Source organism: Canis lupus, chromosome 8 (assembly GCF_048164855.1).
Source record: "Canis lupus baileyi chromosome 8, mCanLup2.hap1, whole genome shotgun sequence".
Classification (NCBI taxonomy): Eukaryota; Metazoa; Chordata; class Mammalia; order Carnivora; family Canidae; genus Canis; species Canis lupus.
The window spans coordinates 32,268,497-32,284,604 of record NC_132845.1 but is presented as its reverse complement, the minus strand read 5'-3'; the positions used below and the strand labels follow the sequence as shown (position 1 = coordinate 32,284,604).

Sequence of the window (16,108 nt, the reverse complement as noted above, 5' to 3'; positions counted from 1 at the left end):
TGTATAATGGTATGTATCCTCCATTGTACATCACACAGAATAGTTTCACTGCCCTAAAAATCTTTTGTGCTTTACCTATTTACCCCTCACTTCCTTCCTCGTCCCCCCTGGGAACCACTGATCTTTTTCTTGTCTCCACAGTTTTGCCTTTTTTAGAATGTCATATAGTTGGACTCATGCCATTTGTAGCTTTTTTGATTGGTTTCTTTCATTGAATAACATGTTTTAAGTTTCCTCTACAATTCGGAGTAAATACTAAATAAAGCATGATTTCTGGATCATATGGTAAGAGCATATTCAGTTTTGTAAGAAACTGACAAACTCCCTTCCAAAGTGGTTCCACCAGTTTGCATTCCTCCCAGGAATCAATGGGATTTCCTGTTGCTCCACATCCCCACCAGCATATGGTGCCAGTGTTAGGCATTTTGGCCACTCTGTAATAGGTATGTACTAGTATCTTGTAATTTGTTTTCATGATGACTTTACGATGTGGAATGTCTTTTATGTGCTTATTTTCCATCTCTATATATTTGCCAAGGTATCTGTTAAGGTCTTTGGCCCAATTATTAATTATTATTATTTTTTTTATTGTTGAGATATATTTTTTTAAGTTTTTAATTTTCATTCCATTAGTTAACATAGTGTTGTATTAGTTTCAGTTGTACAATATAGTGATTCAACAATTCTTTACATCAGGGATGCCTGAGTGGCTTAGTGGTTAAGTGTCTGCCTTTGGCTCAGAGCGTGATCTCGAGTCTGGGGATTGAATCCCACATCGGGCTCCCTGTGGGGAGCCTGTTTCTCCCTCGGCCTGTGTCTCTGCTTCTCTATGTGTGTCTCTGCCTCTCTATGTGTGTAAATAAAATATTTATTTATTCATGAAAGACACAGGGAGAGAGAGAGAGGCAGAGACATAGGCCAAGGGAGAAGCAGGCTCCATACAGGGAGCCTGACATGGGACTCGATCCCAGGACTCCAGGATCATACCCTGGGCTAAAGGCAGGCGCTAAACCACTGAGCCACCCGGGCTACCCAAATAAAATATATATATAAAAAAAATTTCTTATATCACCCAGTGTTCATTGAAAATGCACTCCTTAATCCTCATCACCTATTTAACCTATCCCACCACCCTTGTGGTAACCATCAGTTTGTTTTCTATAGTAACAGTCACTTTCTTGGTTGTCTCTCTCTTTTCTTTTTTCCTTTGCTCATTTGTTTTGTTTCTTAAATTCCATATGTGAAATCATATGGTATTTGTTTTTCTCAGACTGACTTCATTTAGCTTTATACTCTCCAATTCCAACCATGGTATTGGAAATAGCAAAATTTCATTCTTTATGGTTGAATAATATTCCATTATTTATATATGTGTATATATAGATATACACACAAACACATACATGTACCACCTCTGCTTTATCCATTCATCTATGGATGGACACTTAGGCTACTTCCATATCTTGGCTATTGTAAATAATCCTGCTATAAATACAGAGGTGCATGTATGCCTTTGAATTAGTGTATTTGTATTCCTTGGGTATATACTCAGTAGTGTGATTGCTAGGTAATAAGGTAGTTTTATTTTTAATTTTTTGAGGAACTTCCATACTGTTTTCTATAGTGGCTGCACCTGTTTGCATTCCTACCAACAGTGCAAGAGGGTTCCTTTTCCTCCACATCCTTGTCAACATCTGTTGTTTCTTGTATTGTTGATTTTAGCCATTTTGAAGGTGTGAGGTGATACTGCATTGTTGAGTTTTAAGATTTCCCCCCTACATTTTGGTTAACAATCCTTCATCAGATGTGTCTTTTGCAAATAATTTTTCCCAGTTTTTGATTCATCTTCTAATATACTTGATAATGTCTTTCATGTAGAACAAAATTTTAAATATTACTAAAATCCAGCTTATCAATTTTTTCTTTTATCCTTTTGGTGTTGTAGTTAAAAAGTTACTGCCAAGCCCAGCATCATCTAGGTTCTCGTTATCTTCTAGGAGTTTTATAATTTTGTATTTTACATTTAAGTCTATGTTCTATTTTGAATAAAATTTTTTCAAGCATATAAGGCCTGTCTAGATTCAGATTCTTTGCATATGGATGTCCAGTTGTTCCAGCACAATTTGTTGAAAAGACTTTCTTTGATCCATTGTATTGCCTTTGCTCCTTTATCAAAGATCACTGGACTATATTAATGGAGTGTCTATTCCTGTACCTTCTGTCTTATTCTATTGATCTATTTGTTTACTCTTTCTCCAATACCACATTGACTTGATTACTGTAGCTTTATAGTAAGTCTTGGAGTTCCCACCAGGATTTTTATTAGAATTGACTTGTATCTGTTGATCAATTTGGAGAGAAGTGACATCTTGACAATATTGAGTCTTTGGACATTTGAACTCATTATAGCCCTATCTATTTAGATCTTTTAAAAATTTTCAATGATATTTTGTAGTTTTCAGTATACAGGTCTTGCACAGCTTTTGTTGGATTTACAAATATGAAATATGTTGAGATTAATCTGATGAGAAACATGCAAGACCTGTACATAAAAAGCTGCAAAACATTTATCAGAGAATTTAAAGAGGATCTAAATAAATGGTGGCATTCTTCTATGTTCCCGGTTTAGAAGACTCGGTAAGTATTTTTTTTTTACTATCCTAAATTATTTTTATTTTAGTTTCTGGTCATTTAATGCTTGTATATAGACATACATTTTTGTATATTTATCTTATATCTTTATTATTTCTAGGAACTTTTTTGTAGTTTCTATCAGATTTTATACTTACACAATAATGAAAAAAATTAATTCTTAAATCAAACAGCTCTGTCATGGATTTGATATATTAATATAAGATTATATCATTTTGGAATTAGCAAAAATGTACTATAATGAGCAGCAAAAGCATTCAGGTCACTAATTTTGTCTGGAACAAAGCTTTACTATTTGAATAATATACTAATATATCTAGAGAGTTCAGTTAAATGATTGTTAACAAAGCATACTGAAATGAGTAATATTTTAGAAAATAAATAAGCATATAAACGTCTCAAGGGGACTCTTTTTACAATGGCAGTTCTCCAACCATTGTAATATTGACCTTGAGATGATCTCTCTATGAAGTAATGACATATTTGTGTATATGCATTCGTGTGTGTGTTTAACTTTACATTTTAACAATCTTTCAGTAATAATAATAATTATTTTATTAAATGAATTAAATCACTAGAGTAGAAGTTGCTCAAAAAATAGTTTTATTATAATATTAGGATTGTAGAGAGTGACATAGTTTACAAAGAGCTATCATATATACCATCACTTGTTATTATTACAAAAATCAAAGTTATTGTTTATCCCCTGTGTAGAAGAGAAAATTGTGCTTATGTTTTTTTTTTTTTTTTTTTGTGCTTATGTTATCTGTTATAATATTACACATATCACTGGGAGCATATCCAGTACTCAAACTCAGAGACATTTAAGGAATTTTTGAATATCATGATGTCAATAGTAATTGCCTTAAAACAAGTAGGAAACAAATAAAAAGTGCATATAAATAGTATTTTCATTAAAGTGCATCTTTCAAATAACATACATGCTTTCCTAAACCAATGTGAAGGTTTTTGGTACCAACAGCCCAAATACAGGCTTTAAAGAAAAGTGTTTGTTTTACTGGCAAAGATTTTGTAATAGCAAGGTTTGTTCCAGTATTTTATTTGAAGTAAATAGTTATAGCTAGCTAAGATGGCCCACAATTTCACAGCACAAATGGAATGTTTTCACTGGATAACTGCCATTGATGCCCTTTTTGACTGCTTTTTGCACTATGGCACTCCAAGTATTTTCAGTTAAATATTACTGGCAAAATGTGTTGTGTCAATTTTTCCCTTCTTTTGGCCACTTTAAAATGTAGGAACTGACATCCATGTAAAGTATCAGCTCTATCTTGTCTCCAAGTAAATCTTTATCAGGTAAGGCATTTTATTTGTCCATTCAGACTTAATAGCCAGTGTGATGTGTAATTAGTCTCATGGCCATACATTTAGTACTTGTTGTGGCTGAAGTAGGTCCTAGTCTGTATACCCTGTATATATACTAGTCTGTATATATACTAGTATATAGCTATACTAGTATGTCCTAGTCTGTAGGTGTTTTAATCCTCTTTTCCTGTTGGTCTGATTTTATTGCTTCTGCTTCAGTGTCATATTCACCTAATTTGATATTTATGTTGGAAGTTAAATCTACAAAGTTAAAGAGAAAGAGAATTCTCAAGAGACTCATAATTGTATTCGTTGAACATTTGTGTATACTGAGGCATAAGCACCATGAAAGCAAGGGCTTTGTCTTTTTTAAAGCTATTATGTAGAGCTAAATCAGTGCTTTTTTTTTTTTAATATAGCAGGCATTGAATTAACACTTATTTAATGAGTGAACCAAGTGGTAGCACTTACTGAGATAATGACAACTATGGGTTGGGGGCTTTGTGTAGAATATCACAAGCTGAGCTTTGGATACATTAATTTGAAAATGCTTTTGAATCTTCAAAGTGGAGATGTGAATTAATCAGAGTTGAGAAATAGAAGAGGGAAGCAGTCTGGATAAAAGATAAATATTTAGAATCTTCTGCATATAGATGAAACCTAAAACCATGAATAAAAATGAGAGTCTACACTCTCCCTGAATAAAAGAAGGGGACCTATGACATCGCCTGAGAAACTCTACCACCTATAAAGAGATTGAAGGAGAAAAGTCTAAAGGATAAGATTATCAATAAGCTGTTCCCTATACATTTCCTCAACATGCTAGGGCTATCCACCTTGGAATTAAAGACCATGTAAGCCATCAAGAGAACTTCAGAGCGGCAAGATAACAGAAAACAACAAAAAGAAGGAAAGTACGAGCTTTCTTTTCTAAGTTGTGAGTAGCTGACTATGTTTCCTGAGCAACATATTATGATGTCTGAACACATATGAGCAGGATTTAGGGTTTTAATCAAATAAAATTTACAACAAAATTATCTAGCATATTTAATAATATGACTAATCCTTATTGTGCTTCATGGTAATTAGGCACAATGTTAAGCAGCTTGCAGAAATGAATGTGATTAGCATAATGTTTATATAGCTAAACTCAATTGTTTTTTTATTGTCAAGTGAAGAATAGGGAGGCAAAATATGTGTAAGAAGGATGCTTTTTTGAGGTCTCTTCAAAACTCTTTGATAAATAACCTGGTAATAGCTTTCTTTGCAAAGTAAAGAAGCTCCTCAGTCAAAATACTTGTTAATTGCTTTACAAGAAAAGCCAGTAAAGAATAGATTCTGAGTTTCATTTCCCATCTTGATTTAAAAATCTGTCATCTTATTGACAATTTAAGGTGTTTAAAAGATGAGAAGAAAGTAGCTTAGTAGAATTTAAACAAATTGGCATCTAATAAGAAGAAGGTCAGATCAAGGTAGCCTAGGAAAAAGCCAAAGACAAATTGGAAAGACATCATGATAAAGTTAATGTTAGGTTAAACAAGCAATATAATGAGAGAAAGTCAGAAATTACCATCTTTTTATCTTTCACAGTGCAATTTCTGACTTTTCAGGCAAATCAGAGAAAGTTCTGTGGCTTCCGTCCATACTTTAGTAACATAAATTCTTATAATTATTTCCAGTCATAAAAGTTATATCAAGTCAGTAATTAATGCCAGTCCAAATTAATAATTAAAATTTATAAGCTAAGATAAAGCTTAGCTTTTACTCTTATCTCAATTTGGTCTCTGGCAGGGTACATACCTTCAGTGGAAAAAGGTGTTATGGTAGGTGTCTTCCTTTCCCAACCTTGCTCTTCTATATTCTCATTCTTGTATACTAACTTTGTTTTTTATTTCTTCAGGGTTCAAAAAAATAATAGAAAAAAAAAAGAAATTTATCAAAGGCCAGAAAAGTTCTTACTTGACTAACATAGTCATGGTCTAATAGTTATTTTGTTCTCTGGGCTTGGCACTGTATTTAGAGTAAAATCTATATTTGTTTTACATTCTTCTCCTAGTCTTCCTCTTCCTTCTCCTTTTCCTCTTCCTCTTCTCCTTCTTCTCTTTCTCTTCTCTTTATTTCCTTCCTTTTTCTTTCCCCCCTCCTTCATCTTTTTTTTTTCTATTTCTATCTCAGAAATGTTAGCAACTGTTTTAATTCAAATGTCATTTTCATTTAGATCACTCTCTTTAGTGGATGATTTCATAAGGACAAAAAGGGGTCATTTAATTCAGGGATAGGGTAACACTAAATGGTTGTGCCTAATAACAACTTCAAAATACATGAAACAAAAACTGATGTCACTGTAAATCACCAAATATTGCTGGGTAGTTTAATATTCCCCTCTCAATAATTGATGGGATATTTGACAGAAAATCAGTAGGTATAGAAGACAAAAACAAACAACAACAAAATTATTAACCAACATGACCTGAAAAACATTTTTTTTGACCTGAAAAACATTTATACAGCAAATGAAATTTCCAACTTCTTTTTAGGGGTACCTAGAATATCTTTCCAGAAAGATTCTCAACTATGAAAAAAAGTTTCCAATGAACAATCCAAAAGGGAAATTAAGAAAACAATTTCATTTACAATAGCATCACAAAGAATAAAATACTTAGGATTAATCTTAATTAAGGAAGTGAAACATCTGTACAACTGAAGGTTACAAAAAATTGACAAAAGAATTAAAAACAATTAAAGAGAAACACACCTCATGTTTACAGATCAGAAGGCTTAATATCGTTAAGCTGTTAATACTACACAAAGTTAACTATATATTTAATGTAATTCTTATCAAAATCCCAAAAATTTTTTTATAAAAATAGAAAAAAAATCCAACTTAAAATTCATATGGAGTCTCAAGCAATCCTGAACAGCCAAAACAATCATGAAAAGGAAGAATATAATTGGAAGAGCCATACTTCCTAACTTCAAAACTAATTAAAAAGCTATGGTAATCAAAATTGTGTGGTACTGGCATTAAGACAGACATACAGACAAATGGAAAAATAGCAAACCCAGAAGTAAATTCTTGCATATGTTATCAAATGTTTTTTGACAAAGGTGCTAAGGGCATTCAATGGAGAGAGAAGTCTTTCTAACAAATGGTGTTGGAAAAACTGGGTATCTCTACACAAAAAAATTAAGTTGGACCCTTCTCTTATATCACACAAAAAATAATTCAAAATAGGGCAAAGACCTAAAAATAAGAGTCAAACTTATGAAACTTAGAAGAAAACAAGGGAGAAAGTTTCATAACATGAATGTTGCAGTAACTATGTGAATATGATACCAAAGTAGAGGCAATTAAATAAAATAGATAAACTGGACTGCACTAAAATTAAAACATTTTGTACATCAAAGGGTACAATTAATAAAGCCATCTATGGAATGGGAAAAACACAAGCGACTCACTTTTTTGATAAGGGATTAATAACCAAAAGATATAAAGAATTCCTATAAAAATGAAAATCAAAGGGTATCTGGGTGACTCAGTTGGTAGAGTGTCCAACTTTTGGTTTTAGATCAGGTCCTACTCTCAGGGGTCATGAGATCAAGCCCCATGTCAGACTCTGTGCTCAGTGGGGAGTCTCCCTGAGATTCACTCCCTCTGCCCTTCCCTACTTGCTCACACTCTTTCTCTCTCTCTTTTTCAAATAAATAAATCTTAAAAAAAAATTTTTTTTAAACCTCCAATCATGAGATCACCTCACACTGATTAGGATGACTACTCTCAAAAAAACAGGAAAACAAAACAAAACAAATATTGGTGAGAATGTGGAGAAACTAGCATACTTGCACACTTCTGATGTGAATGTAAAATGGTACAGCCATTTTTACTTTTTTTGTTCTCAAGTTGGAAGATAACTTGATTTGGGGGCATATACTTCATGTAGAACTACATGCAGCAAGAAAGAAATCACCTTCTTTCCTCATCATTTTGCAGAGCCCAAAGAAAAGAGTACTCTACGGAAAAGAGTATGGCAATTCCTCAAAAAATTAAGTATAGAATTATCATATGATCCAGAAATTCCACTTCTGGGTATATAAATGAAAATAATTGGTATCAAGGGTCATAAAGACATATTTGTATACCCACATTCAAAGTACCATTATTCAAAATAGCTGTGAAATAGAAGGAACCCCAGTGTTCATCTATGGATGAATGGATAAACAAAATGTGGTATATACATAAAATGGAATGCTATGCAGCCTTTATAAAGGTAGAGAAGTATATGATATTCAAGAACATTGATGAAACCTGAGGACACTATACTAAGGTAAGTAAACCAGTCAGTCACAGAAAGACAAATACTGCATAGTTTCATTTATATGAGGCACCTAGAGTAATCAAATTCATAAAGACAGAAAATAGAATAGCAGTTACCAAAGGCTGGAAGGAGGATATGGTATTACTGCTTAATGGTATAGAGTTCCAGTTCTGTGGGATGAAAAGTTCTAGACATTGGCTGCACTATAGTGTGAATGTACTTAACACTACTGAACAGTACAATTAAAAATGGTTGAGATGATAAAGGTTGTGTGATAAATACTTTTTAAAAAGAGAGATAGATAAAATGAAACATAGATAAAAATGAAAATCATAAAAGGTATTTTATCCAACCAAACTGGAGTTAAATTTGAAATAAACAATTGAAAGATTTCTGAACTGTCTGCCACATATTTGCAATTGAAATAACATACACCAATTAACCATGGGTCAATGACAAACTTAAAATTAAAAAAAAAAAAAGAAGCAAAGTAATTTTAACTGAATGGAAATAAAAACAAAATGCCAAATTCAAGGGGTACAGCTGAAGCAGTGTTTATAGAAAATATACAGCATCAAATACATACATTAGAAGGGAACAAAGGACAAAAATCCATATCAGTTTCTACTTTAAGAAATTATAAAAACAAAAGACTATAAATAAAACCACATTGAGAGAAAAATAAAATACTAAAGATCAGAGTAAAAATTAATAAAATAAAAAATAAAGTTACTAAAAGCAAATGCTACTTATTTGAGAATATTGATAAAAATAATGTCTTTAGCCAGAGTGATCATGAATAGAGGGAAAACATAAATTATTCATATCAGAAAAGAGAGAGAGATACCATCACTATACATATTTTTAAAAGATAAGTATTTTGAAAACTACTTTATGCAAATATACTGAACACTTTAGAAAACAATAGATATCTTGAAACATACAAATTGAATAGCTCACTGATGAAAAACAGATTACTTGAATAGCCCTGTATCTATCAAAAAATCAAATTTATAAGTAAAAATCATTCAACAAAGAAAACTACAAGCACAATCAGCTTTATTGGTGAATTATATTCATTATTTGGAAAAAAATCATACAGATTTTACACAAAACCCTTCAAGAAACTAAGTTAGAAGGCAGAGGAAGACTTTACAACTAACTTTGTGAGGCCAGAATTATAATGGTACAAAACAGACAATGAGATTGCAAGAAAAAAAATCGGAAATATCCCACATGGACCATCAGTGCAAATATTCTAAACTATATTTTAATAAAATTAAATTTAAAAATATATACAAAGGCTCAAATATCATGAACTATTTGGTTTGATCCATGAGCAGAAGGTTGGCTTAATATTAAAAAATAAATCAATGGAATTCATTATATTAACAAACAGAAAATCATCTCAGTGCATATAGAAATAGACTTTAACAATAACTGGCATCTACTCCTTCCTGATTAAAAAAAAAAAAAAACTCAATAAACTAGAATTACAAAGAAATTTCTTCAACTAGCTAAAAGGCTCCTTTGGAATAACTACAGTTAAAATCATATTTGACTGCAAGAACAGAAATTGCCCCAAGACCAGGAAAAAAAAATTAAGGTATCCACTGTCACAACCCCTAATCAATATTAAACTAAAATTTCTAGCTAGAGGAATAGGACAAATAAAGAAATCAGAGATCTTCACATTGAGAAAGAAGTAGACTGTCTTTCACTCATGGATGGAAGATCATCTATGTAAAACATCATTTGGTTCGTTACAAAAAGCTATTGGAACAAATAAGAGATTAGCATAGCAGTAGAATAAAAATGACTATACAGATTATATGATATTTCTATATCCTATCAACAGTCATCAGAAATTGAAATATAAAAAAAAAGGTATACTGAACAGTAGCATCAGATATATAGAATATTTTGGGAGAAATTGAACTGTGCAAGTTTTATACACTAAAAACTACAAAATATGTGGAATTCCTAAAATATCTATTTAAATAGAGAGATATATTTATAGATCAGAAAACTCAACATTTTTTAAGCTATCAATTATTCCTAGATACATTCGAATTCAGATCAAAATCTCAGGAGACTTTTCTTTTTGGGTAGAAATAAACAAGTTATTTCTAAATTCAAAGGACCTAGAATAGAATTTTTTTTCTTAAAAGAAGAAAAAGTGGAAAGATTACCCATATTCTAAGTACAGCAACCATGGCAATGTAGTATATGTATCAAAGAGATAAATGTAATGTAATAAAGAGGTACAGAAACAGATGTACAAATATACAGTCATTTGATTTTTAACAAAGGTACAAAGGCAGATCAGTGGAAAAACAATTGTCTTTTCATAAGTTTTAGTTTCTGAATTTTAGAAATGTATATGCAAAAATAAATGAACTTGTACCTATATTTCACATTTACATAAATTACATCAAATGGATAATATATTTAAATATAAAACCAAAAAATTCTAGAAAACATTTGAGAAAGTCTTTGTAAACTTGGTTAGGCAAAGATTTCTTAGATGCAGCACCAAAGCATAACTCATAAAAGACAAAATCAATACACTGAAATCCATCTGAGTTAAGAATTTCTACTTTAAAAGACACTGGTAAGAGAATGAAAAGAGAAGGCACAGACTTGGAGAAAATATATTCTAGTCACATTAAAGAACAAAACATACAGAACCATATACAGAACCCAAAACTCAATAAATAGCATAAAAGCCAATTAATTTTTTTTAAAATTAACACTCAAAGAAAATATATGGACGACAAATAACACTAAAAGATATTCCATATTATTAGCTGTAAAGGAAAGTAAAACTCTAGTGAGATATCACTGCAAACCTATTAGGTCTAAAACTAAAAAGACTAACAATGTCAAGTGCTGCCAAGATGGTGGGGAAACTGAAAGTCTCATAGCCTTCTGGGAAAGTGGTAAATAATTTGACAGTTTCTAAACGTTAAACACATGCCGACTCCATCATTTATTCCTTGCTCTCCCTGATGGAATGAAATATTCAGCAATTAAAAAGAATGAACTATTCTTGTATGCAACCAAATGGATGATTCTCAAAATGATTATGCTTAGTTGAAGGTGCCAGACAAATCGAGTACGTACTGTAAGATTCTATTTATATAAAATCGTAGGAAATGCAAACTAATCTACAGCAACTGAAGGCATCTCAGTGGTTGCCAGTGATCAGAGTGGGTGGTAAGAGGCAGAAGGGAAGAATTTGAGAAAATTTGGGGTTGATGCAAAATCCATTATCTAGATTGTATATATATGTCAATACCCATCAAACTATGTACTTATGTGCAGATTATTTTATACCATTTATAAGTCAATATTTTTTAGGAAGGAGAAATAAAGACCTTTTCAGATAATCAAACACTGACAGAATTTATCACTAGCAAATCAACACTATAAAACATTGAAGATGTTAGTAGAAGAAAAATGATACCAGAATTTTGGTTCTAAATGTAGTGAATAATACTGGAACTGATAAATATGTGATACATATATTTTTCTCAGTTTAAAATCTCTCTAAAAGAGAACTGACTGGATAAAGTACTGACAATAGAGTGTATTTGGGGGCATATGGCATATGTGGAAATAAAATATATAAGAAAAATAGCATGAAGAATGGGAGGTAGGAATGAAATTACAGTGTTATAATAAGTCCTTCCACTATAACTGAAGCAATATAATATCATTTAAAAGTAGATGTGATAAGTTCATTATGCACACTATAGATTCTGAAGCAACCATCAAAAACAAAATAAAACGAAATTAACAAGTAAACAAACAAGTAAAAAAGAAGTTGTAACTTATAAGCAATGGTTGAAATAAAATGGAAGCATAAAAATAGTCCCAATGAAGGCAAGAAAGGAATAGAAAAACACTAAAAATAAATAGGAAAATAACCATATTTAGCTAGATGTAGAATTAAATCCAACCAAATCAATCATTAGATTAGGGTGTATAAAAATTTCAATTTGGAAGTAGAGATTGAAAAAATTGATTCAAAAAATGAAGATCCCAGGGCACCTGGGTGGCTCAGTGGTTGAGCGGCTGCCTTCAGCTCAGGGCAAGATCCCAGATCATGGGATCCAGTCCCACATCAGGTTGCCTGCATGGAGCCTGCTTCTCCCTCTGCCTGTGTTTCTGCCTCTCTCTCTGTGTGTCTCGTGAATAAATAAATAGAACTTTTAAAAAAAAAGAAAAAAAAGATCTCACTATATACTGTCTAAAGTAAGTCCATATTAAATATAAGAAAGTAGTTAAACTAAAAGTTAAAAGATATAAAAAGCTATAATGTGAAAATACTTAATAAAAAATACAAAATAAGCTGATGTGGCTATGTCCCTGTAAGGCAAAGGAGATTCGAGAACAAGGACTGTAACAAAGATGTGAGGTTCCTGCTTGTAGTTTGTGGAGTTTCCAACAATTGGAACGAGTGGAATCGAACTGAGTTTTAAGGGAGTCATACTTCCAGAGATACCTTAATCTGGCAACGTGGGCATTGCCCAGCCCTAAGCAAATCCCCAGTTCTTAAATAGACAAGAATAAGAAGAGTTCTGATAAAGCTTTAAGGACCCCACCTCACTTCTCTGAGATCTGGCCATAGATAAACTTATCAAAATAGATCCTTTCAGAGAACAGAAAGAGAGATAAACATATACAGAATGCAGAATTCATGTCCTGGCCAGCTAGGGCAGAGAATTTTTGATATCGCAGTCCAGATAAATAGGACATATGCAGTTCAACACTGAAATTTGCATGTTGTGTATCTTCTATTCACCTCCAAATGGTGTTTAATACTGCAATTATCCTGCCTGTCTCTGTTTTGTTGTTGTTGTTGCTGTTTCTACATGATCATATATTGAAGGTATTGTGACTGGTTGTTGACTACTAAGCCACAGGTTTCTGAACCATGATAAACTACAGCTATTGCTGATTCAAGGAAAACATACTGAGTATTCTTGACTCAGGGAACTCTTGCCCCATGATATTATTTGAGATTTAGCAGATGAGATTTAGGGTTGTCTAACTTTGGAAGCTAGTAAGGACATTTTTACTGTATGTAGAACAATCATAATAGCCACAATATTAATAGCAGCTATCATTTACTGAATAACCACTATTTGTCAAACATGATACTGGCCCTTTCAAGTTGGATCATTCCACTCAATCCTTTAGATAATTCCATGAGAAGGACATCATTATTATTGACACTTTTACAGATATTTAAATGAAACATTAGATTTAAAAAGGGGAAGGCATGTCACCTGGGCGGCTCAGATGGTTAAGCATCTGCCTTTGGCTCAGGTCATGATCCTCGTGTCCTGGGATACAATCCTGCATTGGGTTCCTTGCGCAGTGGAGAGCTCTCTCTCCCTCTGCCCCCTTGCTCATGCACTCATGTTTTCTCTCTCTCTCTCTCTCTCTTATTCTTACTCTATCTCAAATAAAGTATTTTTTTAAATTAAAAATTTTAAAAATTAAAAACTAAAAAAAAAGCAAAAACAAAAAAATGAGCTCAGGATTCTACAGTGATGGAAATGTCACACCTGGAATATGAAGCCAAGTACTTCAATTCTCAAATATCATATTATAAATAAATTAGGCATGGATGTTCTTGTTATGTATGCCTGGAAAGAAGGGTGTGTGTATGTGTGTGTGTGTGTGTGTGTGCACAAGAAGATGCCTAATCAATCCAGAGTCAGAGTCTGATGAACAAATTTGAAAATTAAGATCATCTGTGCCTAAATTCTGATGAACTTTTTGCTTTTCAATACTAATCAGGTAATTTCATTTAAATTACCTTTAACAAGGTAATGTGCAAGGTCTTCAGTTGTTTCCTAATTACAATGAAGATATTACATAACATCTTTTATCGTTTAATTGATTGATTCAGCATATGTATCCAGGATCCCTTTCTACTAAGATAGGTACTGAAGGTCCAATTAAGAAAATAGATTTTAGTTCCACTTTCAAGTCTTATGTGGAGTAAAGCTTTGATACAGAATCAATAAATGATTAAGTAAATGAATTAAATATAAATTTCAAGATTTCTTGACTGAAAATATTGAAATACAGTTGGACACGTGGCTATAAACTTTGTGTGCAACAGACACTAGAAAAATGATAGATTTGAGGGCAAAACTCCCCGAATATTTATTACTTTGTGTCCTCATTTGTAGCCCAAAAACTGATATGAAGAAAAGCTATTTTATTTGAAATTTTACTTAAGTTTAGGCCAATAATCAAATAAATGAGCAATGAAATGTTTGAAGCCAAAGTGGTCCAGATTTTTTTCTTTCAAGAAATATCTCTTTCTCTTTTCTTTGGTTGATGTTTTTGTTGTTGTTGTTGTTGTTGGTGGTGGTGGTGGTGGTGGTTTGTTTGCTTTGTTGGACTTAAAACTCACAGCTTCCACATCCAGAATAGATAAAATAGTATGAAATAGACATTTACTTATGAAATATTTCCTCACAAGTCACGATTAACCTCAACTACAGATTTCATTTCTAAGTTATGCCCTTTCTTTCTTGTGCCCAATCAAAATGAACATTTCTGAAATTTTGTTCACTGAGGGCTTGTAATTTGTAGTATTTTAAAATAAGTATCAGTTGACTCGATTTGTCAAGATATATGAAACTCAGGCAGGTTATGCTATGTGTACTTATGTTAAGTCATGGTATTTAAAATATATAAGATCATTTGTTTGCATCCATTTCATTACCTAAGATGACCTAGAATGACTAAGTAGTCACAAATAGTGGGGTTATTTTTTTTTTGATTGTTCATTAAGTACCTACTAGGTATATAATAGGATTCATGTTTACAAAAGAAATAAAGAGATCCCAGTTTCTATGAGCTTGAACTTTAAGGGGAGACAAGACACATGGTGTTTTTTACAAAAACAGTGGCCCACCCAGAGAGATATCAGAAATGGAATGAGATTAGTACTGGCTAATAGAAGGAGAATGCAAGTGCAAAACCGTAAGTTCTAATTATAGAGTGAAATGTATCACAGAAAATTATTTGACTATAGAGTTTAAATGAACAAAAGAATGTTTCCTCCACACTTTAATGTTTCTAAAGATCTTCATCATCATCATACCCACCATCATCTTCATAACAAACATTTATTGACTTCTTGGAATATTCCAGGCACAGCTCCAAGAACTTCTCACATATTAATTCATTAATTTTTACCAAACCCCTGTAGCTTAATGTAAACACCATTTTGATTTTAGAGATGAGGAAGTTGAAGCAGAAGAACTTGTCCAAAGCTATGAGGCATGTAGCCAGTCATAGGGCTGGGTTTATATACATTGTGGCAGGCAAGCAGACCACTGAGCCCAGATTTTCATCTTCTTTTGAACAATGCAGTCAGCTTGACAATTTGTTTACACTGTGTCTGGTTTTATTTTTTTTTTAAATTTTATTTATTTATTATTTATTTTATTTATTTATTTTGTATGAGAGACACAGAGAGACAGAGATTGGCAGAGACACAGTCAGAGGGAGAAGCAGGCTCCATGCAGGGAGCCTGATGTGGGGACTCGATCCCGGTCTCCAGGATCAGGCGTTGGGGTGGTGCTAAACTGCTGAGCCACCCAGGGATCCCCCCCTGTACTGAGTTTTATATAAATATATTCTTTTTTTAATATAAATTATTCTTCTGTTAGCATATTTGTTCTAAAAATACTATTAAAATATAATATTTTTTGTTGTTTCAGGGTTTTTATTTATTTATTTTCATTTTTTATTTTTTTCAGGTTTTTTATTTAAACTCT

The 16,108-nt window shown here is 32.3% G+C and overlaps 2 long non-coding RNA genes across 11 annotated transcripts in view; one reads left to right on the top strand and one right to left on the bottom strand.

Annotated features, from left to right (window-relative positions):
* Positions 1–16,108, bottom strand: part of LOC140638066 (uncharacterized) — a 79,020-nt gene that overhangs the window by 20,420 nt on the left and 42,492 nt on the right. The window contains exon 3 of one of the 4 annotated variants that reach the window (XR_012035242.1): positions 5,779–5,872. The exons of the other annotated variants lie outside the window; for them this stretch is intronic. This is a non-coding gene — a long non-coding RNA (uncharacterized lncRNA). The remainder of the gene's footprint in view (positions 1–5,778; positions 5,873–16,108) is intronic. 4 annotated transcript variants of the gene reach the window in all.
* The window catches only part of LOC140638068 (uncharacterized), a 56,403-nt gene that overhangs the window by 13,029 nt on the left and 27,266 nt on the right, over positions 1–16,108 (top strand). The gene's annotated exons all lie outside the window — the stretch shown is intronic.